This window comes from Crinia signifera, chromosome 9 (assembly GCF_055691185.1).
Source record: "Crinia signifera chromosome 9, ASM5569118v1, whole genome shotgun sequence".
NCBI classification, from domain to species: Eukaryota; Metazoa; Chordata; class Amphibia; order Anura; family Myobatrachidae; genus Crinia; species Crinia signifera.
In genome coordinates this window covers 67326980-67353224 of record NC_139225.1, presented here as the reverse complement: position 1 = coordinate 67353224, position 26245 = coordinate 67326980, and positions in this window count along the sequence as shown.

The following is a 26245-nucleotide window of genomic DNA, read 5'->3' as shown; positions in this document are numbered from 1 at the left end:
GTAGCAATGAGTACATGATGATGGGACACACTGTTCAGCTTGTGAGTATAGGCTGGATGGACATTATGAAGAAGGAATCAGTAGTCAGAGCTGCTGCGTAGTATCAAGTTCATTTCAAGAATAGGGGTTGGACTGGCAGTGCCTGGAAATGGTTTTCCATAGAGCACTCTGTGCCTGGAATGAACGCTGTGACTCGTAGGGTCTCTGTAACTGGCTCCAATAGTGACCTCAGGACCTCAGACCAGATGGATTTGGAGGCTGTGGTAAGAGGGTTAGAGTACAGTACCTGCAGTGTGACATTCCCTGACCTGTAAAATGAATGGCTGCCAATGTCATTCAGCACATACACTGTTCCATTATGTCTATCCCCCAGCGCCCATTTCCTCACCAGCATACCAAGACTGGTCCTCTTTGTGTTATCACAGACATTTTCTAGTTCCTACAGTACTTGTCCATTTCATTAGGTTTATGTTCAAAATTCCTTACAACCTAATTCCTTATACTTCTCAGCATCCACTTACCAAGACCATTCTGGATAATTTTCTGGTTCATAGTCTCCTCCAGTAGCTGAAGTGTCAGAAGGCATCAGCAGGCTGCGAGGGGCTCCACTACAAGTCATACCTATGCATTTGCAGGGTTTTCTCATGTGTATAAACAGAAACGAATGCAAATGGCTGAATAAAGGCACATGACGTCACTATGGAAAATGAATGCACTGCACCTCAGGTTTAATTTGCTTTCCTTATTGACCTTTACGGCTTAGCATCTTGAACCACTAATAGAAGATTGGAGCGAGTTATGAACAACCTCGTAATGATTGAGTAAAATGGCCTGTTTTACTATTCAGTGAAGCAAACCACTCAACATTTATCCCTCTCGCCAACATATTTGTTTTACTACACATTCCATTGCATTCTAAAAATATACAGCTCGATAAGTAGCCTCCTATAGCTGCTGCGAAGCGTCATTCCGGTGTCATCATGTATGTACAGTACACACCCACTTGCACTCTCACTCACTCTGCAAGGTATCATTAATAAGCAAGTATTTAGGTCTTGTGTTTTGGATAAATGCTGAAAATATGAGGTCATACCTAGCAATGCTACTGTATATGTGGCAGCTGTTCTCCACGTAACGCTCCAGCAAAGAGTCTTTTATATGCATTTTGTAGGACTTGTAAAGCAGCTGCCAATTTACCTCCACATCTGACATGGTAATGCTTCTGTTTTTCAATCATTAAATATTGAAAGACTCAAATCAGCCTTTTAACATCTGCCAGTAACTTACTCTCCAGGCACCAATTCATCTCTGTGCATCTTCTGTCTTTGTTTTTGCGTTCCTTCTACCAGCTTTAGGCATCTTTTATTGAATGCATAACAGGTATATGATGTCCTACAGGCTACAATTATGCTTCATGGTCATTCAGGCCATACAGTTAATAGTGTCCTCAAAAGGGTCTGTGTACTGCCCCTTGTACTACCTACACAGCCAATGTAACTCAATTCTTAGGTCACTTTTATACCAATGGGCACTTTTTTATATTTTACTCTGTGGTCTGTAGTCTGTGGGCCACTAGATGACAATTTTTTTGATGACAAAACTGTTGCTCACTTGATATATGGTCGTATTATCGACTACACTTAGGTCGACAGTCATAAGGTCCACACCGTTGGGTTGACATGCAACTAGGTCAACAGGGTTCTAGGTCTAGCTGACAGCCAAGATTGGCCAGGGCCTGCCCAAGTCCCAGTCTAGCAAGCGGCTGCGGGTGCAGTTGTACTGTAGACTGCAGGCGGCTGTGGACACAATTGCCGCAATGTGTATAGTGGCTGGAAATAACGGCTACCACTCCACAACGGAGACTGCATAATTGTGTCCACAGCCGCCTGCAGTCTACGGTACAACTGCACCCGCAACCACTTGCTAGACTGGGACTTGGGCGGGCTCTGGCCAATGTTGGCTGTCAGCTATTCAAGCGGTCCCACGCAGACAGTGTACGGCTGACGGTGGAGCTGTGAGGGTGAAACACAGCAACTACAAGCTTAATCTAGGAGCCTCTACCACAGAGGATGCTGGTGTATATGACACACAGCACTTACCCATAGCTCCCAGACAATTTTTCATACATCCCCCTGCACATTATTATTATTATTATTGACCTTAATTTACAGTATATGGGGCCACAATGGTTCCGAAACACCCAGTAATAGAGTGCATAAACTAATATGCAATATAGGAAATAGCAACGTATAGTTGAAGACAATAAAGAAGAAGTCCGGGGTACATAAACAGCTGCATCAGCAGACAACACTGAAATAAGTTTTATGGTGGCATTAAACCACAGGATTTTGTGCCATAAAAAATGGTTTAAGTAAGGGACAGAAAAGGGAAGAGGGCCCTGCTTGTGGGAGCTTATATTCTGTAATATGTGTTCTGTTTCTGATATCTGTATGTATCCAATGTACTGTATTTTGTGCTGTATATTTATTTATTTATTTACAGTTTCTTATATAGCGCAGCAGATTCCGTTGTGCTTTACAATAGTAGACAGTGATAAAACAAACTGGGTAACAAAAGACAGACTTGGAGGTTAGAGGGCCCTGCAGCAAGCTTTCAAATCTATAGGGATAATGCAGTGGTTCTCAAACTGTGGATCCTGACCCCAAAGTGAGTCCCGACCTTCTCAGCATGGGGTCACGAGTCGACTCCATGTTGCTGACCATCAGGCTGATGACTTTTCTAATCTCAGTCAGTGATTCAAGGAGTCTGAAAACTCTGTTGCATTGTCTGTTATTTTAGACCCCTCCCATCATGTTGTGCCTCCACAATGCTGCCATGTATGTGCTGTGTGCTGACTACTGTCATTATTTTTATTGTCTGATGGGGTCCCAGAGCAAAATAGTTTGAGGACCCATGGGATAATGTATATAACCTTATATAACATTAACCTTCAACTGTCTCTACTGTATGGATAATGTATCTGCATATTAATAAAAAAAATGTCCCTCAGGGTCTTCAGGGTCAAGCTAGCATATTCTATAAAATTATATGTGCAAGCTGATAGTTGCTATGGGAATTTTCTCCACTTCTTACTATTTAAATGGTTTGATTCAACTCCCCATTTTCCTTTAGCTATCTACGTGGGTAATGTACAGATGGAGTAGCTCTCAATGGAGCTGTTCCTGGCGATAGTATCACTAATTGCCGGTGTGCGCCATCTGACAAAATGGGCGCACGTGCATGAGATGCTTATGCGTCCCATTCTGTGCTGACGGTGACGCACAAGTGTGTGACCGGCGCTCCATCTGTATGTTCTTTTATCTTTCTTTATGAGTTACCTTAAGTGGTACATACTATACGGTAATATAGCTGTTTCTGTGGCCAATGGTATTCACTTTGCTGAGTCTATGCATAATTGAGTCCTCTTTTTGAGAAGTGATTGATGTTGTATCTTTTGGTAGCCAAGCCTTTTAAACTGTAAAAGTTTGACTTTGGGAGAGATATATAAAATGTTGGAGAGATATAAGAAAAAGGGTACTTGTGTAATTTCACGGCATCAGCATGGCCGTGTGTCTGAGTCTCCTTGTGGGGCTCGCTGTGCTCGCCCACGCTACGGGCTTGGTGGCTCGTTACGCTCATCACGCTATCTAGAATTAACTCCATGCCAACGTGGATAGTGGGGGTATGAACTATCCACCTTGCCATGGAGTTTATTTAGTTTATTTTAGAAAGTTTGGCGAGCGCAGAACCCGGAAGTAGCGAGCGGCCATGCTGGCGCCTTGAAACTACACAAGTACCAGAAAAAGTTCCAACCAGCTAGTTTCTAACAGCCTGTAAAATGGCAGTTAGAAGCTGATTGTCTTTTACTACTTCTCTCTCCAAGTTTTGATCCCCCCCATACTTTTAGTTGTCTACACGTGTAATGAGATTCTCCTTAACTGTGTAATGGTTACCAGTCATCCCTTCATTCTGTGACAGATACTGAATACATTGGGTCCCGGATGACTGCCCGACAGTCAGGATTTTGACGGTCAATCCTCCGACCTCCGACTGCCCCACAGTCAGGATCCCGACTGACAAGGGCTAGTCTCCCTTGTGGGGTTCCACGACCCCCATAGAGGGAGAATAGAACCCGTGGTGAGTGGGGAGCCACCAAGCCCGCAAGGGGCTTCTTTACGCTCACCCCCTGTTGGAGCACCGGCAGTCGGGATTCAGAAGTTGGGATACTGACTGTCTGCATCCCCATTGTGGGACCGTCATACCACACCCGAATACATTACGTTAAATAATTTCTGTTGATTAGTGTCCCTGCACCTGTATATTTGAGTATCCAATGTGTGATTATCTCTGTAGGTCACTAATGTGTCATATATGTATCATTTTGTGTTTTATTATTTGAATTTTTAATGATCCCAAATATTCCATATTTGCATCCATAAAACTTTTATCAAATCATTTAACTAGATTAAATAATGCTCTAACACACCACAAATTTAGAAAATTAGGAGATTGTAGCAATCACATACAGTACTTGATTCCTATTGTTTGACAATGAGCAGTGCATAAAGGGGGTGATTCAACAGCACTCGGTAAGTGGAGGACGTTCGCTGCTTAGCAAGCGGCTTAACACCATCTCACCGAATGAATTCTGAATGCATGTTTGTCAGATTTTCAGGACAAAGACAAATGTAATAATAATTCAAGCGTACTGAAAATAGTCAGATCAAGTGGAAAATCTTTATGGTGTAGCTACAGTATTTCTATGGCTGTATACTGCACTTTGGGCCTAATTCCGCATGGATCACTAAATAGAGTTTGCAAATTGAGTGATTAATGAATGACTTTGCATTCGCATCGCTCGCATATCGCATGCACAGGGTCAATTAGCAAAAATATATATACATATGCATTGGTCAAAGGGTAGCCGCAGTTTGAAAGACAGAAAGCCAGCATTTAGGGATGGAAACATATCATTTTCTGGGTGTGTGCGAAAATGCAGGCGCATTTCTCCGGTGGGTCTCTGACGTCAGCGATGACTGCTTTCAGCTTGATTCTAGAGCAGATTAGTGGAAGCCCTAGACTATTGCAACTGGATCTGCGAATACATCGCTATTTGCAATTTTGCAGGTGCTTTTTTTCTTTCTGTCTCGGAGGCGGCTTTCTTCCCAAAGTTTAGCGATCTATTCTATATTAGGCCCTTTGTACTTCTGATCTAGATGTAGCTACTGAATGTGCGATTGTGGGTCCCACCTCATGTGGGTCTATCTGTAAACTATAATTATAATCTAAAGGTGCATATGCACTGTAGGATTTTTTTTTTGACCAATATCGTTTAATTTGGCTTTTCTGAACGATATTGGTCAAAATACCTTTCAGTGTGTATGCTACAAATGATTATGACAAACGATGATGCGTGTACTCGCCGGTCCTTCATCAAGGTTGTTCGTTGACTGTGCAGACAGCTCAATTTGGATAACTTTCAAAAACAGCTATAGAGTCTAGCTTTCTTCTTTCCTCAAGGCAGTCTCATGTGATCACATAGGCAATCCCACGAGACAATGTCTATGTTCTGGAGCACTGTATCTGCTGTAAATGCCAGTGGGGTTGGGAGACAGGCTTTTTATAGTCGTCTCCAGCCCTAGGGGCTGCCCCAGGCAATGCTGTTGATACTGAGGGAGCTTATGGCCATAGAAGAGGAGGTGTGTGGGGAGACAGAGTACTTGGACTCGGACTCGGACTGCAAGCTGCCATGGCCATGCTGAAGAGCTGCTTGCTGCTCAGGGACATCATCATGCTTGGTGTGCGGCAGAGGGGTGCCAGGGACCCTCCGTATTACAGGCAGGCTCAGGCTTAAATCTGCTGCGGCTCCAGGCTGGGGGGCAGCAGCAGCAGCTTCCCTCCTGTCAATGAAAGGAACTCGCTTTTGTCTGTGCCAATGTCCCTGTGAGTAGTATTGTTTTGCCTATTCTCCCCTCTGAGAATAAATACGTATTCCCTTTATCTGAAACTATTACTCCTCTCTTCCAGTGTCTCCCTCTCTCCTGCTATTAATCTTTCATATGACACAAATTACAAGTTACTCCCTTGTACTGGGCAATACAGTATCTGAGGGGAAGCAGGAGCATATCTCCCAACTGTCCCTATCTTCAAGGGACAGTCCTTGGTGTTTCTTTTACTGTCCCACATCCCACCCAGGGACGGAATTTTGCTGCGGTTGGGGAAGGGGGGGGGGGGGGGGCTGTCAAGAGCCCCCCCCTCAATAGAGCAGCGTGGAAAAGACGCCCCATAATGATGAAAAATAGGGGCGTGGTTTGCAGCCACGGTGTCCCCACGAGGTTTAGCCCTCTTTTGAGATGTAAGCGTCTCAGACGCGCTAGTGTCCAAATATTTGGATTGAAAATGTTGGGAGCTATGTGTCCCAGGCTAGCAGTCGTCCGCATCATCCGCTGTCACTGAGTAATCCCTGTCCTAGTCCCTAGCCTGCTCTTTGCCTCCTGGAAGCCCTTTGCTAGCCGACTGCTGCTGCACATGTTAGCCTGGCAGGTAGTCTATGAGAGCGCAGGAATCATTTAGGATTGGATGCAGGGCACTTCCTGCCTCTATCTTCTATGGGTTTGTCTCATCTGTGATTGGACAGCAATACGTGCGCATGTGTGTATATGTGTGTTGGTAAAAAGTGCAATACCGCTCAAAAAACAATGGGTAATAGGATTAAATCCAAAGGATTCTTTAGGTGCAGTGTTAGGGATGCCACCAAGGTTGCATAGGTGGTGCTGTTGCACTTACCCAGCAGTCCTTGAAGCCTCCTGCAGGCTAAGGCTTCAGACTTTTAAGGGGACAAGGTTACTAAAGGAGTCTGGGCAAGGCAAATATAAGATTGGAGTCAGACTGGGACAGAAAAGGAAGGACCAGACATGCAAGACAAATACAAACTTTAGCACACTACCATGTGTGACTAGAATGGGATTACTGCAGCAGATGGTATACACAAGCACCACAGCACTGGATATGGACTTACCAAGCACTGGGTACTGAACCACAATGGCGTTAGAGGTCCAGTTCCAGGCAGTGTCTAAATGCAATATTGTACAGGCAGACAAGTGACAGGATTGGATTGCAGAGCAGAGCCGGCACAGGTGGGTAGATACAGACAGTACATAGAGCAGGACCAGACTGTGGGGCAGTTCTGGTTACAGACAGACAAATGGTTAAAACACACATAAACAGAAGCTCTATTGGAGCAAGTATCAACTGGAACAAACAGGACCAAACACAGCACAGGCACATGCAGGGTCAAACAAACTTTGGCAGACAGGATCCAGTTAGGTACAAACTCAGGGCTGGGTAGGATAGCGTATACAGACAAGGACCAAGTACAGGAGATAATCATAAGGGTTGATCAGGAAAGCAGACATTTTCTCTGCTGCAATGGCTTGAAACAAGCAGTATAACCAGCACAGAGCTTAGGGCACGCTGGGTAATATAGGGAGCAATGTCTAATCAGAACAGGTAGAATGGCCAGGCACCCTTAAGTCACTACAGGTGCACTGCCTGACACAAGGCAGTGCTAATTCCCTAATTATATGACAGGTGAAACTGAACACAGTATGAAATACCGATGGTCAAAATTACGACGGTCAAAATACCGACAAGGTCAAAATACTGACATTTAAAATCCAGACAAGGTCAAAATACCAACATATAGAATGTAGCCAGGTGAAAAAGTCAACATGACTTATAGTTGACAGGTCGACATGGGTTTTTTCACTGTTTTTTTTACCCGAATGTCGACACAGTCGACATGGACACAGTTAGTAGTCAACCGCAGACCCTCGCATTGCTTGCTTCGCTCGCGATGCTTTGGGCATCCTAGTGGATGGTAGGACATGAAATACCGCCTGTCAGCACACGTCGGGTCAAAAAACAGTGAAAAAACCCATGTCGACCTCGCGACCTGTTGACCGAAAGTCATGTTGACTTTTTCACCTGTCTACATTCTATATGTCGGTATTTTTACCTTGTCTGGATTTTAAATGTCGGTATTTTGACCGTCGGTCAATGGTTGTCGGTATTTTGACCGTCGGTCAATGGTTGTCGGTATTTTGACCATCGGGATTTTGACCGTCGGGATTTTGACTGCATCCCACAAATACAAGAGTCAAGCTGCGTTTATACAGACCAGCCAGAGGCAGCTCGTAACATGCAGTTTATGCATTGCATGTGGGAATTGTTAAGAGTAAAGAAGGAAACAAAATAGAAACATTTACTTTGTGTGTTACCAGTAAAGATTATAGAATTAAAAACTTTGCAACATGTAATAGCAAAAATGTGATCAATCTACTTCAATGTGGATGTAATAAACAGTACGTGGAAAAAAAACTATCAGGGCGTTTAAGATCAAATGAGTGAGCACTTGCGCAACATGAAAAATGGAATGCTCAGGCATTGCATATCCTCTCACTTTAACTGTTCTTTGAATGGTTTGGTCAGTTTTAAAGTGATAGATAAAAGGGGACTTCGAAATAAAGTGGTTCATGTAACAATGTCCTCCATTATCATTTTCCCCATAGTTTTATGTACTGTTTAATATATGCTGCTTTCCATGCCTACCTATCTCCTTTGGTGTGTTATATGTTTCTCAGGATGTCCTACTGTGAAGACACTTTCGAAATTCACCTAGTGATTAATGTTTTATTAGATCACCTATAGTGTGTGTGTTTTTCTAATAATAGTTTATATATATATATATATATATATATATATATATATAGTCACAGTCCAGAGCAGCACACCTTGACCAAATAGCAGTGGACGCGGTGCCATCCAATCCCCCTCAGGGTACATACAACACACCAGACGGCGGCACTCGACAAGAATGGAATGTCCAAGCAGGTAAGTATTGTCAACGTTTCGAACTTTTACTTAGTTCTTCATCAGGATATAACAGTACAAGCAAACAGTACACACATTTATACATACCACCAAGTGATGGACACCCAAAACTCCACCTCCCATCCCGGCGACGTTGGATTCACAGCCACGCTCCCGTCTCCGGCGCACACCAAGTGCATCAGGACGTCAGCCGGCGTGTACCATACGTGCAATACGGGAATACTACGTTGCCATAGAAACGGTACACAAAATTACGATCACGGTGGTTAATACCAAATACAAAATGACAATGCAATAAACAGAGTTGATCATAAATAAAGAGATGTAACAATGCACGTTCAGAATGCAACATAATATATACAAAAGTGAAAAAGTACAATGAAAAATACACAAAAAAATATACCACATATAAAAAATTAAAAACAAGGTGGTGGGAGGACGTAATCACACAGAACCCAGACTACAATATACTGGTCTAATTGTTATGCTATAAGTAAAGCTAAGGGCTCACAGTAAGAATCAGTGCAAAAAGAGACAAAATGGACCTATGGATAAGTACTAAAGGCGAAAAGAAGCAAGATGGAATAATAGAGATCCTACAGTGACATCATTAGAGGAAACAATGTAACCCTTTAAATTCATTAAGGCCTCGGGGCGCAATGGTGTTCAGTCTTTGAATCCATTGTGCTTCACATTTTAGAAGCTGCAGGGATCTATTGCCCCTGCGTATAGAGGCCGGAATATGATCAATGATCATATATTTCAGGGAAGGTATAGTGTGGCGAGCCTCGAGGAAGTGCCTCGCTACCGGTTGATCGCTAGTGCCTTTTTCCATCGCTTGTTTGAGACTTTCTGTCACAACGTCTTGATCTCGGTTGACCGTTGTCGAGCTTGACCGAAACGTTGCGACAGAAAGTCTCTGCCTGATTTATTATTGATAAATCCTGTGAGTGCCGCCTTAAACACTGTGTATATTTAAAATGAAGGGGAGTGTGGGTGTTCACTACAACAGGGGGGGGGGGGGGGAACGTGACACCTGTCTCAACCCTCTCCATTTCTCTTTCTCTCCCTCTCTCCTCCTCTATATCTCTTTCTCTGCCTCTCTCTGCCAACCCTTCCCTCTCTGCCTCCTCTTCTCCCTCCCTCTCTCTCTGCCTCTCCTTCCCTCTCTCTCTCTGCCTCTCCTCTCCTTCTCCCCCTATGCCTCCTTCCTCTATCTATCTCTCTCTCTCCTCTCTCTCTCTACCTATTTTCCACCTCTATCTTTCTCTGCCTTCCCTTCTCTGTCTCCGCTCTCCCCGCTCTCCTTTCTCTCTGCTCTCCTTCTCTCTCCTGTCTCCGCTTTCTCAGAAAATGTGCACCTTGGCACCACTAACCCCCTCATGCCATCCCATATGGTGCAACCCCCCCCCCCCCCCATCATTTACTTCTGGATCAGCCCCTGCCGGAACCTATATCTGATAAAGCAGCCCACGGGGGGCATGCTGCCACTGGGTGTCGGCATGGAGTCGATTTAATATAGTGTGGCGAGCCCGAAGCGTGGCGAGCACAGCGAGCCCCATGAGGGTATGCGGAAAACTAAGCAAATAGCTTAGTGGGCGCCCAACTAACATATAAGTACCGTAAATTCTCTTTAAGAATACCCTGCAATGTGTACTTAGTATAAACCAGGAATGAGCATATCGGATTTCTGAGGGGATAAAAAGGTAACCATGTGACCACCTCCTTCTGAGCCTTGACAAAGATCCCTATCATTGCTTCCTGAAGAAGACCCAGAGGGTCGATACGCGTTGGAGCTGCACCAGCACATCTCACAAAAGTCTCCTCTCCTCTGAGAGTTTGAGCGCGTGTCTTTCCGCCGACACAACACTCCCGCTGCCCGCTTTCCAGCGGCCCCGGGGAGTGTGTACCACCGGCGTTTGCAGAGACACGGAAGGAACTACAACTATTTCCAGCAACGCCGCATGTTGCACACATCCACACGGGACGTACGTTTGAACTACACCGAGGGACGTCTACAGGGTTAAAAGCCGGAAGGTATCAGGTAAGTGTGTCAGTGCACCACCGGGGGTGATAGGGACGCCAGCCCCTGGTGCCACGGCAGCACTTGCCAAGACCTATAAGACTTTTGTGCTGAATTCCATCTCCGCCCCCCTTACGCCACCTCCACTGTGCAACGGACAACTGAAGTGCATGTTTGGACATTTGTGCGGGACCGCATCCACTTACAATCTGGGGAATAGACCGCAGACACCACTGGGTGAAGCGGTAGTACCCTGAGCTCTGGACATTACCCTGATCACAGTGACGTTAACTGCGATCACCCCCCATCCTGCCAGACTCATTGTATTTTTACCAATAAATTTCTTTGTTATACCCACAATTGTATCCATCCATTGATGTTAGCGCAGGTTTCCTTACTTTTTTTCCTTGCATATCACTAGGAGGGGGCCTCCCTTCATTTGGGTTACCTGCAGCTGCACTAGTACACATAAATCAGAGCGCCAGTCCCACTTTCTTGTTCTGCTAAAGATCCCTAGAGGATTGAAATGCTTCTGGTGGATCTTGGGAGAACTGGTAGGGTGGAGGAAGGTTAATCCGCACCGACGCGAACGCTCTATACTTATGTGATTTTGAGAGCTGCCTTAACATTGTTCTCCAACCATAGGAGTAATTGTCCACCTTTTTTCCTGCTAACAACCTGGCAATTGTGTTTTGCATTTTATGTTTGATTTATTCTACTATACACTCATTTGGATATTTCTCTACTTTTTACTGCAAACATTGTGAAGCCTATTCCAATAGAAAGAGGAGAAAGATATGCTTTGCATATAGTAGGGACGTATTGACTGATTATATTGGGGACAAGTGCAGGTGAAGGGAACACACCATTTTTCACTTTTACCTTATTGGACACCTTGGAAGTTTTTTCCTTCAAAGGCTGCTTCAATTGTTTGTGCAATTGATTTTTTTTTTCTCAACTACCTTCTATTTCTTGAATAGCTGTTGGTGTTAAAGCCCAAGTCCACCACCCTTTTCCCGGTGCAGTAAATTACTGCCTATAACTTAATCCAGCCCTATATGTTAACAAGTTGTCAGATGGAGCAAATTTTTTACTTTGACTTTAGAGGATGGATTGTCAATAAAATCAGCAGGGAAGATTCCTGGTGGTCTGATGCACACGTGGAGACACCTGCGGCAGGGAGAAGGTAGAGGAAGTATCATAAAGTTGCAGACACAACTGCAGGAAAAGCCACAATGATGGCTGCACCTGTGTCAAACTCCAAACCTGGCCCTATTGCATTTTAAAGGGACCCACACCCTCAACATACCCCGCTTCCATGAGGGCTGCTTCCAAGGGCAATAACAGTGCATAGGAAATTATCGCAAGTACGGGAAAACAATATTTCATCATTTTTCTATGAAGATTCATCTTGGAATTATTTTGCTACTAAATTGCTAGTTTTGCCCTGTGCTTTAGTGGTGCCTTAAGACAATTTAAATGAATGCAAAGTAATCATTTAGCCTGCTATATGCCTATTCTATCTAGTCCCACTTCCTCCACAGTTTGTATTATTAATAACAGTTCTTTAATTACTTTTACTGATGTTTTTTGAGCCCTCTTGAATTGTCCTATGTCTCTTTCATACAAAGGTACCTAATCTGTACATCATATTGATGGCATGATCCCTGTGGACACTATCCCACCTGACTGTTTGTATTCTTGCTGATCGTGGAGGACCAGTAATGTATGGAAATGTCCATGTCTCTCTGACTCTGTAAGAAGTTTCATGGATCTCCTTGGTTGCCCTGAACTCCAGCTGGAGCACTTCCATTGTCAATCACAGCTGACAACTTCATAATGTACACTCGGATCACTCCACAGCTCTGTCAGTGACTTGGTGTTCAGTCTAGACCATACATACTGTACAATGTTGTAAGGAAAAACTGAAAAAGAAAATATAGAAGGCTAAATAAAAAGAATGGCCATTGTTTACGTTGTGAATAGTGATGACATTGCTAAACAAATATCGCTTCATCTAAACTCTGCATCCAGATTTAACACACAAGACGCCATTGTGGAGCTCAATGAAACACTTCTCTTAGTGCCACCCAGAATGTGGTAAAGTCTGAACATGACAAAAAAAAAGAAAAAAAAGTTTGCAATAGTTTTGCACTGGCATAAAAAAAAGTACAATATTTATTTTCAAATGGACTTAAGGAATCCTGAAGCCATCTGGACAGACTTATATGGTCTCTCACAATTTAGTGAAAGAGCCTATACAGCTGGCAACCTCCTGCAAGAGCGTTGCTGCCTTATGTACATTTATATATATTATATATGTATAAACTAAGAAAAACTGAAATGAAAGATGGGTTTTTCCATTGGAGAAAAAGTTGAAAGGAAACAGGTGTTGGGGAGTAAGAGGTCTTTCCTCTCCTCTGAGTCAAGGTCTGTTTAATAAAGTTTTCACATTCAGCCCGGAGAATGAACGTAACTCAGAGCAGAGGCGGTAGTGCAGAAATCTGCAGAATGACTCTAGGGCAGATGGGAGGGGCTGACCAGGATAAATAATTATTGGCATGTAGCAATAAATGTGCATCGCTGAATAACTTGTAAATGATTAACAAACAGAACTTTCTCATAGCTCATTTTGTCTGGCCGCCTACAGTAGTAATGTAGAAGGCTTAAACATTTGTATATTCAATACTCTATGTCCAGGGAAAATATTAGCTAATGTACCTTATATGGAGCATCAATGTGACATGAAACACGATGCTTCCATTTGGGAGCTGGATGCAATGAAATATGATTGGAATGACATCATCGTAGTCTGTATTCAAGACGTTACCTTTTGCTCTTCAAATCCTGCCATGTCAAATAGACACACGTCTTTAATACAGAATGTCCCTCTAGTAATATAATTTCCCTTTCTTCTGTCACCTTATGCTCCTGACATTTAGCTTAATAAATAGAAATCCTCCTTAAGAAAATACTATACTTGGCTTCAGCTTAGCAGACACCAGATACCAGTCTTAGGGGTACATTTACTAAAGTGAGACTGTTTAGAAGTGAGAGATGTTTCCCATGGCAACATTTTTGCTGTTATCCTCTAGAACTTCTAGAGAGTTTGGGGAACCATTTCAGTATCTGTATGCTAGCACATTTGCAGAGTATATGGGCAATTGTGTCTAATACGGTGAGAGATGGCACAATGTGGGATTAGGACATTTGACATATATCTCTTTGCACATATTACATCTGCCCCACCTGCAGTGCACATGGTTTTGCCCATTAGAGAGAGATTGCTTTTGCGAGCCAACCTGAATTAGGCCCTAAATTAGTAAATTTACATTTTGTGAAATACTGTAAATAAAGCTTGGGTGACAGTGAGCCTAATTCAGCATGGATTGCTAGTTAGGGAAAAAACAATTGCCTGTGATCAAATAGTCGCAGCCCAGACAGAAAGAATAGAGGACCATTGCAAATAGCGGACCATGCTGAATTAGGCCCAATGATCAGTTATTGGTGATGTGCAGTGTTCTAGAAGTAAAGGGGGGATCTTCGAATGCACACCCTATTTACATGAGGCGCTATCATGCCGGCATAAGCCAGTCACCCAAGGGCAGCACACAAGTTAAAAACTTAGCTAAAAGTGTATTAATAAGAAATAAGCAGAAGCTAGAGGTTGAAAAGTACAGGGCTAGAAAGTGGAAAATAAATAGTGCTAAATAAATTTTAGGGTGTGCCACCCCTCAGGCAACTCAGCCACACCATCCCAAGGGGAGCCGCGCCCCAAATCCATCCCCAAGACTAGCAATTAGTGTCAATTTTTAGGTCTTATGTTCATTGTGTCTTTAGTTTGCAGTCTGTGGCTACCAGGGACCAAGCTGGTAAAACAATGTACAGATCAGGTGGGCGGGGTGCTACTCTAAGTTGAAGGAGTCCCAACCTTCAGGTGTATGGTGTACACATTATTAGCTTAAGGGGGGATCTTAGAATGCACACCCTGTTTATATGAGGTGCTATCATGCTTGAACTTGTAGTTCTGCATGGGGCCAAATGTAATAGCGTGAGAGTTTCAGAAAGTGAGAGATTTTGGGAGAGTTTTCCCATTTTTTTAAAGAAGCAATCAATTACACTGCAAAACCAGGTTGATTATGCCATGTAATTGATTGCTGCTTTAAAAAACAGGGGAAAACTCTCCCAAAATCTCTCACTTTCTGAAACTCTCACCCTATTACATTTGGCCCATGGTGCAGATGCACGCTCCATATTATTACTCAATAATAGAGATTCTTGGTATATTCAATGGCCAAGAAATATTTGCCCACCAACCAGCTTCACCGTGACCTAATTTCTGGTGGGTCCCTAATAATAAGTTTGAATCTGGGTCGCGGAACCCCAAAAAAGCCAGCATAAGCCAGTCATCCCAGGGCAGCACACAAGTGAAAAACTAAGCTATAAGTGTATTAATAAGAAAGAAGCTGAAGCTAGAGGTTAAAAAGTGCAGTGATAGAAAGTATAATATTAGTGGAAAATAAATAGTGCTAAATAAATGTTAGACGGAAAGGCCTAATTTTTCCAGTGTTCTGGCCAGATGGGAAAAGAGGTGTATTTTTGTCATACACTCCGCTAATATCTTGACAAAATTAGGCAGATCTATCATACACGATTCTACCACTTCTAAATTCATCAATATTCCTTGAGTTATCTTACCTCCAGTCATCATTTTTCCACCTTAATTAGTAGCACTGCAAGAGCTTAATCCGCAACATTTGATTTTTGCCAATTTCTAAGTTCATCTGTCTTTGTTGACAAAATAGAAAAAAATTGGCAGAAAAACTACACAAAAAACAAATCACCTCTCAACTTCAGCTTCCCTTAGGCAGATGCCTACTGTGTGTTATACTGTATCTGGCCCTGAAAACAGCTATAGAATCCAATTCCTACTACAGCACAGCATTACCTAATCTACCTGTGCTAGGAGTCTGAAAAATGAAAAATACATATCCTTAGTCACAGATTTCCATAGCAGTTCTGGGTCTTACCTACAGAATATACTGCAGCATATATAAGTACAAGTTTAGCATGCTATGACCTGGTTATTGTCTGGTCAGACAATTGCTCACTTATTGATCTGATCAATCACCAATTTTAAAATCACATTTTACCACAATATAAAAATTATTTTTCCATTTTGCAGCATGTAAGGTCAGTGGCACAGAGAGAGAAGGGAGCGGGTACAAATTAACCAGGTCAGGGCCCGATGGAGGGACCCAGGGGAGCCCATTTCCACCGTTTACCATCTTTTATCTGTCAGCTCCCTTTTACTTCACCTGTATGGGCTTCAGTGACCACAAGGAGGCTGAAAAAGGATATTAGTAGATATTAGTATCCAAAATGACATACAAACCTGTTTCTTCCCTTCTAAACTTCTAAACTGATTTCAGTGGGGCTGAGAGAGCACTTTTTAAATGCTGCTATGCACAGTGCATGTGTATGGCATCTAAGCAGTGCTGCCTGGGGAGTTCTGGGTACGTACGCCCCCCTGAGTGATGGGAACTAGGGATGGCAATTGTCCGTCAATGAAGATAGTGCAACCAGTCTAGATAGTAGCATGTTATGCAAAGGACCATCAATGGTTTTATCAATCGATAAACATCCATTTTCTTTTACTTAATGGCGCTTGGACCAATCAGAACCTAGGGGCAGAGCTTTGCTGGTGTATGGGGCGGAGCCATACTCCGTGTCCCAGCCACTTGTGCCCCGGTAAAAAGGGAGTGCCCAAAGAAGGTATGTGGTCAATGGGAGGGGCATGGCTATGCCCCGTAAATTTATACCAGGGTGCGGGATGCCGACCTGCGTCTAGTGGGTAGGACACACTCTCTGATCCCCCAATCAGCACGCCGCACTGAGCAGCATGTGCTGAGCTGGTGAGAGAGGCTGTGCTGCAGCAGCAGCCTGTCCTCTACGCACACTGCTGGCTCCCTGCAAAGGGGGCGTGGGCCCCAGGCCCCTCCATCAGACCAGGCCCGGGTAAAAGTACCCACTCTCCCCCACCTCAACGGCCCTAGGGGAGACTATTCGGTTATGCTGTGCCAACGATGGAAGGAAACCATCTGGTTCTCCCCCATCGATGGCAAAACTATTCTATATTGTCCTTATACAACTGATGATTATGAACCATAGTTGGTCAATGGTCATCCTTAATGGAAACAGTGGTGTGCCGCAATGCTATGTCTCTTTCCTGTGAGGCAAAATCCACCATTTTGGGAGCATATCTTTAGCACTTATTTAATGTAAAACTACCATACTCCTAAAGATATGTTATTTAATGCAATATACAATCAAAATAAAAGTTAATATTTTAATGAAAAACAAAAGTTTTTTGAGAACATTGCTTCAGACATTGGTCATTTTCCTGTTTGCTTAATGCAAAACACACAAATGTGTACTGCATGTTTCCACATATATTGTTGTATGCCTATGCCAGTTATTATTGTGACAGTTGTGCCTCCTTCATCTTTGAGAGGTGGAATCGGTGGCAGCATGTAAATGTAGACCAACTACAATAAATAAAGAAAAAAATTAACTTTCAAACAATGAGGCACAATGTATACTTATGGAGGTTGTAAATTGTAGTCCTCTTTTATGTCACAGTCTCTTTGGTGATGTTGGGGTCCGGTCGTGATGATCAATTTCGAGTGAGGAAGGTTACCCGTTAACAATGAAAAACAATAAAAAACTTTCTTAGAACATGTGTGATTATTTTTCAACAACATCACACATGTTCTAAGAAAGTTTTTTTTATTGTTTTTCATTGTTTACAGGTAACCTTCCTCACTCAAAATTGAACATCATGACCAGACCCCAACATCACTAAAGAGACTGTGTCATAAAAGAGGACTACAATTTACAACCTCCATAAGTATACATTGCGCCTCATTGTTTGAAAGTTAAATTTTTCTTTGTTTGTATGGTAAAAAAGTGTGGGTGACACTTTATGAACTGTAACATTGGGACTGCGTTGTGCCATATAAGACTCTGTCATTCAAATTCAACTACAATAAATGTGTGTTTTGCCTCATTTCAGGCTTAGGCAGCCTCACAGGGAGGTGCAGATCTGTTAGTAACATTACAACTTGCTGGTGCCTGTTGGACGGTGCAAATACTGTACATGCTGATGATGATCATGATTGATAGCATTAGCAAGCAACTACTGATCCTGGCGTGCGTTCTGGGCTAAAATAGCATTGCATTGCATGCCTTGTGCATGCGTTGTGCATGCAATCCGATGCAATGGGATGTAAAGCAAGTACAAAAAGTATGTGCAGCACATACTTTTTGTACTGTGCGATGAGGTGCCACGGGAGTGCGCACCTCAAAGCACAGATCGCACCGCCGGGATCGGTGAGTGTATGGGCACCTTAAAGCTAATCTATTTCTGATAGATCCTCAGTGTCTAGGTCGACACTCAGTAGGTTGACACCAAAACGCTAACATGCAAGTGCTGACATACACTAGGTCCGCATTGACAAAAGGTCAAAGTGCACTAGGTTAACATTGTCAAAAAGTCCACACAATTTAAATGTCGACATAACAGTGGTCATGAACACATGAATGACCAAGGCCCAAGGTACCTGAAGCAGCTCTGATTCCATACCGTCTCACCCAATTACTGCGATCTGTAGATGAGGGACTTTTAGCGGATCAACCGTAGTTCATCTGGGGGTCGAGCTTTTAGCCATGCGGCTCCGACTTTATGGAACTCACTTCCCTGCACAGTTTGAGAGGCCCTCACTCTAGGATTCTTCAAAAACAGACTCAAGACTTTCCTGTTTACTCAAGCATTTCCTTAATTCCCTCAAGTATTGTTTATGAAAAGCTTTTCTGCACTTTATTGTTTCTGTAGTTTATTACATTCATTCTATCTATCTATCTATCTATCTATCTATCTATCTATCTATCTATCTATCTATCTATCTATCTATCTATTGAGTAATATTGGAGAAAGAGTGCTATATAAATAAAATTATTATTATTAGTATTATTATAATAATAATAATAATAATAATAATAATAAGGAGCATCCCAATAAACACTAGTCTTACAGTCTTATGACTTCACATCCTACAGATTTGTTCTTTTTTCCTCCTAACTTGGTGACTCATAATGTCCCGAATCTGATACAGAATAATCCACAAGTCTACTGCGCCAATGAAAGAGTTCAACAGACGACTGCAGCATGAAACGGGTGAATTCTCAGCATTCACAGTGCCCTTCTCATATGCAGAGCTGGAATCTGCTCTCAGGTGCTGCCTGCTTTCTCCCAAGATAACATTATCTTATCTCATATTAGAAATTCCCAGGACAGCTTCTATTACCCAGCGCTGATCCTGATTACATTTGGTCTCTGAAAGCCACATTGTATCCTCGGCAAAACAGGCTACACAAAGTGCTTTGTAACATATTTAACTGAAGAACAGGCACTTCCCTTCGCTTTAAATCAATTGCAATCTTTTTTCCCCTCTTTCACTAGACTGGTCTGCTTTAATGCTGACAAAATAAAGAGAGAAAGAATTCCATGCATATCTCAACAGAGCTATTCTGCTCCTTACTCATGTCAAACCCTAATCTCCCCTAAAATGGAATGGTCCAGGGGGGATTGGCCCAGTTGGCTTTCTTGTTGTCATTCCATCCCCTCTCACTAAGGGGGGCTTTGATCCTGTTTGATTCAGGGTGCCAGCCCGGAGGTGATTGATTGACTCCTGGCTGGATATTAATAAATTGCACTTTTCCACGTTCCGCCCAGCTGGAAGCCCCCGTGCATCTGAAGTTGAGGGGGGGATTAGAGAAAGTGTTGGATTTGTGTCTGGGAAAAGGGAGGAGATGTTCAAATCCACACAGCTCCAGCAATCCTGAAAGTGTTAGACATCTGTTTAGGCAGCATATTGATGGGGTGACACATTGATAAGAGATCTCATATAATGTCTTTAGGATACTTTGTATGCTCTCACTGTGCTCGACCTGTTAGATATATTCACCATCCCTGGCTTTTTATCAACTGGAATCACAAACAATGACATTTCAGTATATTTTCACGTATAGAAAAGCTTTAAAGAGTTTATCTTAAGCCTCAAAGAAAGTTACTTTTTTAGGTTGTGGTGTCTTTTAATGGCATAAACTAATCCCCCAGACTATTTAAACATATGCTCGCCAGACAAAGAGAACTTTTCGCTCAAATTAAATGTAAAAAAATAATAATAACAATAAATATAGGGAAATAGGGAAAAGTAAAGGATACACATGAAGTCCACAATAGGACATATGAATTGGAAGGATGGTTTGAAGGGAAAAGTGCTGAATTCCCCACACTGGGTGGATACTGTTTGTCAAGGAGAGAGGGTTGAGGAAAATGTATGGGTGTGAGAAGGAGGAAATGAACGCAGAGGAACTCCTGCTCCCAGCATGCTTCATTAGCCATCTGAGGCTGGCGAGGTTGCTCAGTAAAAATTTGATCTGCTTCATGTAATGACAATGAAAGTAAAGGGCCTCAATCTGCACACATATATGCTAACAAACAGAATAGATGATGCCCGGATAATCATAATTCTGCGGCCTTTTGCTAAAGTGCTTTGATATCCTTTGCCTCTTCAATAACAAATGGGACACATTTGTGTACACGACACTGTGTACGAGTGATATGAGCAATAAACCTCTTTTAGCAGGAACTGTATCAAGACATAACACATTATGGCTCGGAGCCTGGGAAATGCTGGAGCCAAGCATGAATTAGCAGCAGAGCCTGGAACGAAGCACTGCACTTCAGCGTGTGCTGTGCACAGATCCCCAGCCTCCGGAGCTCTGCAGATCTTTCAGTGCCGGCACTTGGGGCTTTTGTCCCTGTTACAGACCTTAGTTCTTTGGCATTGGCTGAGGGTCTAATGTGTTCCCCTGTGAATAGGACGGATTCCTCCTCTCTACAGCTTTCCATTACAGCATGACACCGCCACCTCCTGCTTTTCATTTTCTTGCATGACCATGGATCTAAATGCAGTTACATTGCTGCCTTATTATTTTTTATTTGTCTTCCAGACCCTACATTCCAAAAAATAATGGAAGCAGATGGGGGAGGAGAAGGGTTTGGGGAAACCCAAGAGATACAGTTATTTAGGACCTAAGCTAATTCAACATTTTTATGATCAGAAGATCACCCTAGATTTAATTGTATGCATTGTTCAGTTTCTGATGCTAGAATGACAGCTGTCAATCACAGCAATTCTGTTTGCAATAATTGTTGAATTCAATTTTCATATAAATCATACAGATAAAATATTCATTCCCATAATGACATTTCATTATGACTTTGTAAAAGAGGAAAGTATAATTATTTCCTCTATTGCAAAAAGCATGAAGATGGTGCTGAGTTGGTATTTTAAAATTAGACTTAAAAATTTGCATTTAAAAACGTGGTCTTTAACCCCAGTATGCATTGTCAGATGTACCTAGGTCTGCACCAGCAGCACATGTGCAGGTGTATGTCCAGTATGTGCAGTATGACATTATACACAAATACCCTATACACATATGTATTAACAGCAAAAAATGGATTTGTTGTTCGATCTGAGTTGTGTGTGATATGTTTCTGGATGTGTGGTGCATATAGAGTAGACACAATCTGACTGGTTGTGAACTATATTCTCCAACTAAAGTTATTATGAAATGTCCAGGTACAGTAACAGAACCGTCTACTAGCAGCACTGCACACTAATGAGGTTAGCGTGTTCACTTCCTTCACAAATTTGTTATGGAATTCAACTGAGGCCACTGGAGAGCTATGGGCTTTTAAGGCTACAAGAGTGGTCTGCGATTGCAGGAGAGATGTTTTTGGGAGGAAGCACTGTCACAAACTACTGTGTTTGAGTGGTGTGCAGAATTTTGGTGCAGAAGACAGTTCCTGTAATGGGCCCTACACACATGCCGATGTGTGCAGGGCTACCTAGCTGCGCTATGTCGGGCTGTGCTGCGCCGCTATCGCCTAGCACACAGAGCTGACAGCCCACACACAGAGCGAGCTGTCAGCTCTGTGTGCTAAGCGAGCGGACAGCACCAGTGTTCTCCGGTGGGAGAACACTGCCGATGCCGAGATTGATGGACACTGTCCGTCAATCTCGGCCACCGATAAAGACGCGCGGGGACGCGCGCCGATGCAGATACAGCCCCCACACATACACCGATGTGAGTGCATTTGCTAAGCGACTTTGCAAAACTAAGCAAAATCGCTTAGAAAATGCCTTAATATCGGCATGTGTGTAGGCCATATAAGACTAGGAGTGCTGTGACTGATCTGTGTTCCCCATCACTGAGAACAAAGTTGATGCCATGTGGTCTAGAGTTTAGATGGATGCCTGAGTGACTGTGGGCCAGTTACAGAAGAAGTTACCCCATTGAGATCCATCCAATTGATACTCCACAAAAAGCTTTATTTAAACTGGGCACCTCGTCAGCTGAATGAAAAGTAGAAGAAGGCTTGGGTGACTTGGTGCCGCAACATGCTGGCCATAGGTGTGCGCAGCACATTTTATTAGGAGGTGTACCATCAAAGGTGTGTGCCTAGCACCACCTATTGGGCATGTCTAACATTGCCCATTAAGTGTGTCTAACACCAATCAGACGTATCTACCATCATCTATTGGCTCTCGGAACAATATAAAACGTCTCTCAGCCACACCATAATCTCCTGCCTATTTCTGTTTTAATCTTCTAATTACTCTGTGTAACAGTACATGTTAAAAAAAATATACAGATGGGCTCGGGCTCTTTGATGACAGTCACTCTGGGAGATCATTAGTGATGATGATTCCTAGGGTGACATTTAATAGGATGCGATTTTATCGGACTTTCCAAATCGCCCATTATCGCACATTTTTCGTATCACATTTTTGCGGTGAATATGCAAGTGCTGCCTAACATGTTTCGTCGCAGCCTTACGACTTTCTCAAAGGTATGGTATACCTTTGAGAAAGTCGTAAGGCTACGACGAAACATGTTAGGCAGCACTTGCAATATCTAACTATTGGACTCTGAAGGTTGTTGGACTTATTGCTGCACAATACTCCATTAAATCTTGCTCATCCTGGGAACACATTGCTGGAAGTCACCCGGATTTCTACCACCAATTGGGACATTGCCATCAGCCCATTGTGGATTACAAATTATCGCATCATCGTGAGGACATCTCCACATTCAAGAACAAGATCTTTCTCCAGCGGTATACAATATCTGGCATGGTATGTGACTCCTCCATAAATTCACGGCTCCAAACCCAGTGGAACTAACAAGTATATCATTTCTACAGGAGTAATATAAAGCAGCAGAACTCCAGCAGTAAACAATTCACACCTTCCTTGTCTTTATCCAATATACTGATACACATGTAATTGATTTTAATATTTTACATTGTTATTGCTTCACTTATATTTATTACTATTTTAATAAATTGTTACATTGTAATATCCAATTGATCTACTTTAGCGCTCCACATTATTTTTCTTGAATGACCAGCCAGGGTGCTCATATTTCGGCCGGGGGACCTTATGTAAAAAGTGTCCCCCGGCTGTGGCATGACACCACGGGCTGTTGGAGCCCGGTGCTGGTTTCAAAATGCAGTATTTTTGGAACCAGGACCGGTCCAAGAGTCCGGGGCTGGTTTCAGAAATACGGGGGGGGGGGGACCCCTATGCTTTTTGTCCCCCATATTTTTGGAACCAGGTCCGGCTCAATGAGCCCAGGGCTGGTTATGCTCAGGAGGGGGGACCTCACACCGGTTTTTTTTTATAAACACAAAATCACACATTACCTCAAATTCGCACATTTTCATGCCTAAAAATCGCACATTTTCAAGCCTAAAAATCGCACATTGTCGCACTTAATCGTACGTTTCTTTCCGGAATACGCACCTTATTAAATATACGAATTCGCAGCAAAAATGCGATTTAAAAAAAGTGCGATAATGGGCGATTTTGAAAGTGTGATAAAATCGCATCCTATTAAGGGGGGAGGAGTTGCGTCACGCACGGCCGTACGGAGCAGACAGGAGAGAACCAGCAAGAGGGACTCCTGTCTCTAGGTGCCGAAAATACAACGCGACTTCCCCGATTTTACTTCCATCCCTACCTTCCCCGACAGCCGCGTGAGAGGAGAGATAGGACACGGAGCGCACCTGGAGGACAAGCAGGAAAGCACTCCAGAGACACGCAAGTGGGCGACGCAGGGAGCGACTGACGGAGAGTGCTGAGCGGCGAGCGGAGTAGCCCGGCTGGGTTTCTAGTCTCCCGCCACCCGACACACAGCTTCTCGACCTGCAGCAGCAGAGACGCGCAGGCACACTCTCCCAGGAGTGGAGCGTGCTACGACTGCAGCAACAACCCCGCACTCACCCTGCTGGACGGACCACAAACCACTGCATAGCACCTTTAGCTTGCAGTGTCACACAGACACATTCAGGCACGGAAGTGGAGCCTGATGTAAAGGACGCTCCGACACTGACCCTGCACTGATCTGACCCGACTGAGCCCTGCAAAGTGCCACACAGTCTCCCCAGCTTGACTCTCCATCGATCCTGCCTGAGCCCTGCAAAGTGCTACTCAGTGCTACTCAGCTGCTCTGGATTTTAGAGCCATATAAGAACATGCTGAAACAAACTGAGCAGCAGTAGCCACGCTGACCCTGCAGATATAGAGGGGACCTAAAGAGACGGAGAGCACAATACAGTGAGAAGTGACATAGAAGGTTGTAGCTCAATTCTGAAAGATACAACGGTGCCTGTATGTGTTGCTACCCCCCTCCCCCCCTTTCCCCAGGAGCATATATGACACTAAATAAAAACAAATACCTTTGAGGCTGGGGAGGAGAAAATAAGAAGGGAGAAGGAGGGAGAGGAAAGGAAAAGTAAAAATAAGGAAAGAGACGAGGAAGATTAAAAGAGAAGGGGAAGAAATTAAAAGGGAAGGAAAGGGGAAGAGGAGGAAGGAGAAGGAAGAAAAAGAGAGAAAAAGAAAAAATCTGGGGAAAATGATGATGAATCTGACGTAAGAATGAGGTAACTGCCCAATCAATGCCAAATTAGAATGTATAAATGAGGAGAGGAAAATTTAAAGCAGAATAAGAGGAGGGAGAAAAAGGAGAAGAGAAAAAGATATATAAAGACATAACTTATAACCTGTTTCTTAAAGGGAGATCAAAAGAAGTAAAAGGGGAAAGAAGAAGGAGTGAAATCAAAATAAAGAAACATGTCCCCAAAAAGAGCCAAACCCCCCTTGGAAACCTCAATAAACTTCTTCAAACCCTCCTCTTCAAAGGAGAATGAAAAGCAAAAAGGAAGACAATCCACCTCCTCTGTAACCCCCCACCCCCCCTCGAGCAACCCCTCCCCACAAAAAATGAAGTCGCCATCCCCAGAAAATGATGGAGAGGATGAATTGGATGAACCAATTACACTGCGAAAAATGCTGCAGCTACTCTCAGAGCTAAAAAAAAAAATCGCATCCTATTAAATGTCACCCAGGGTCTCTGAGCATCGTACCACAGGAGAGGTTCCTGAGCACTGTACCCCAAGAGGGGTCTCTGAACGTGGTACCCCAAAAAGGATCTCTGAGTATATTACCCCAAGAGGGATCTCTAATGTGTAATGGGCATTGCGGTGTATGGCATAATATGTAATTGGCATTACAGTGTGTGGCTTAATATGTAATGGGCATAACTTAAGGTGGAAATACAATAGATAATAGGGGTGATTCAGTTTTGATTGGACAGGGATGAATTTGACCCTGCCCTGATGGGGTGGAGTCTGCACATGCGCGTATTTGCATATGTGCAGACCCTGGGTGCAAACAGCTTTGGCAGGTTTCACATTCGCTGAGCATTTTCGCTCTCGAGGGGGCAGACAGGGCGGACACTGGGCTGTTGACCTAATGAGCCACACCCTTATTGGCAGGTACTGCAACAGGGGATTCCTGGATTGGGTGGAGCCAGAGATTTATATGTAGCCGAGGCCCCTGTTAGAGCACTGCATCTGTGATTTGCTCATTTGGCTCCAGCCCCATGTATCAGAGAACTAAGCTCTTGAACCTGCTATTACAAATGATGGAGGAAGCTGATGGCTGCCAGTCCCAGAGAGAGCTGTGAGGCAGCACAAGCTAGAGAGGAGCAATTTGGACTTCTTAAAATCTGAACCGGCTCAAACTTTGGGATCCCAGCCGTAGGTATTTGATCTCATGGTTTGGTATCACCTGCCACTTTCAAAAGTTCCAAGTCAATGTACGGCCACTAATTGGCTGAGCCAATCAG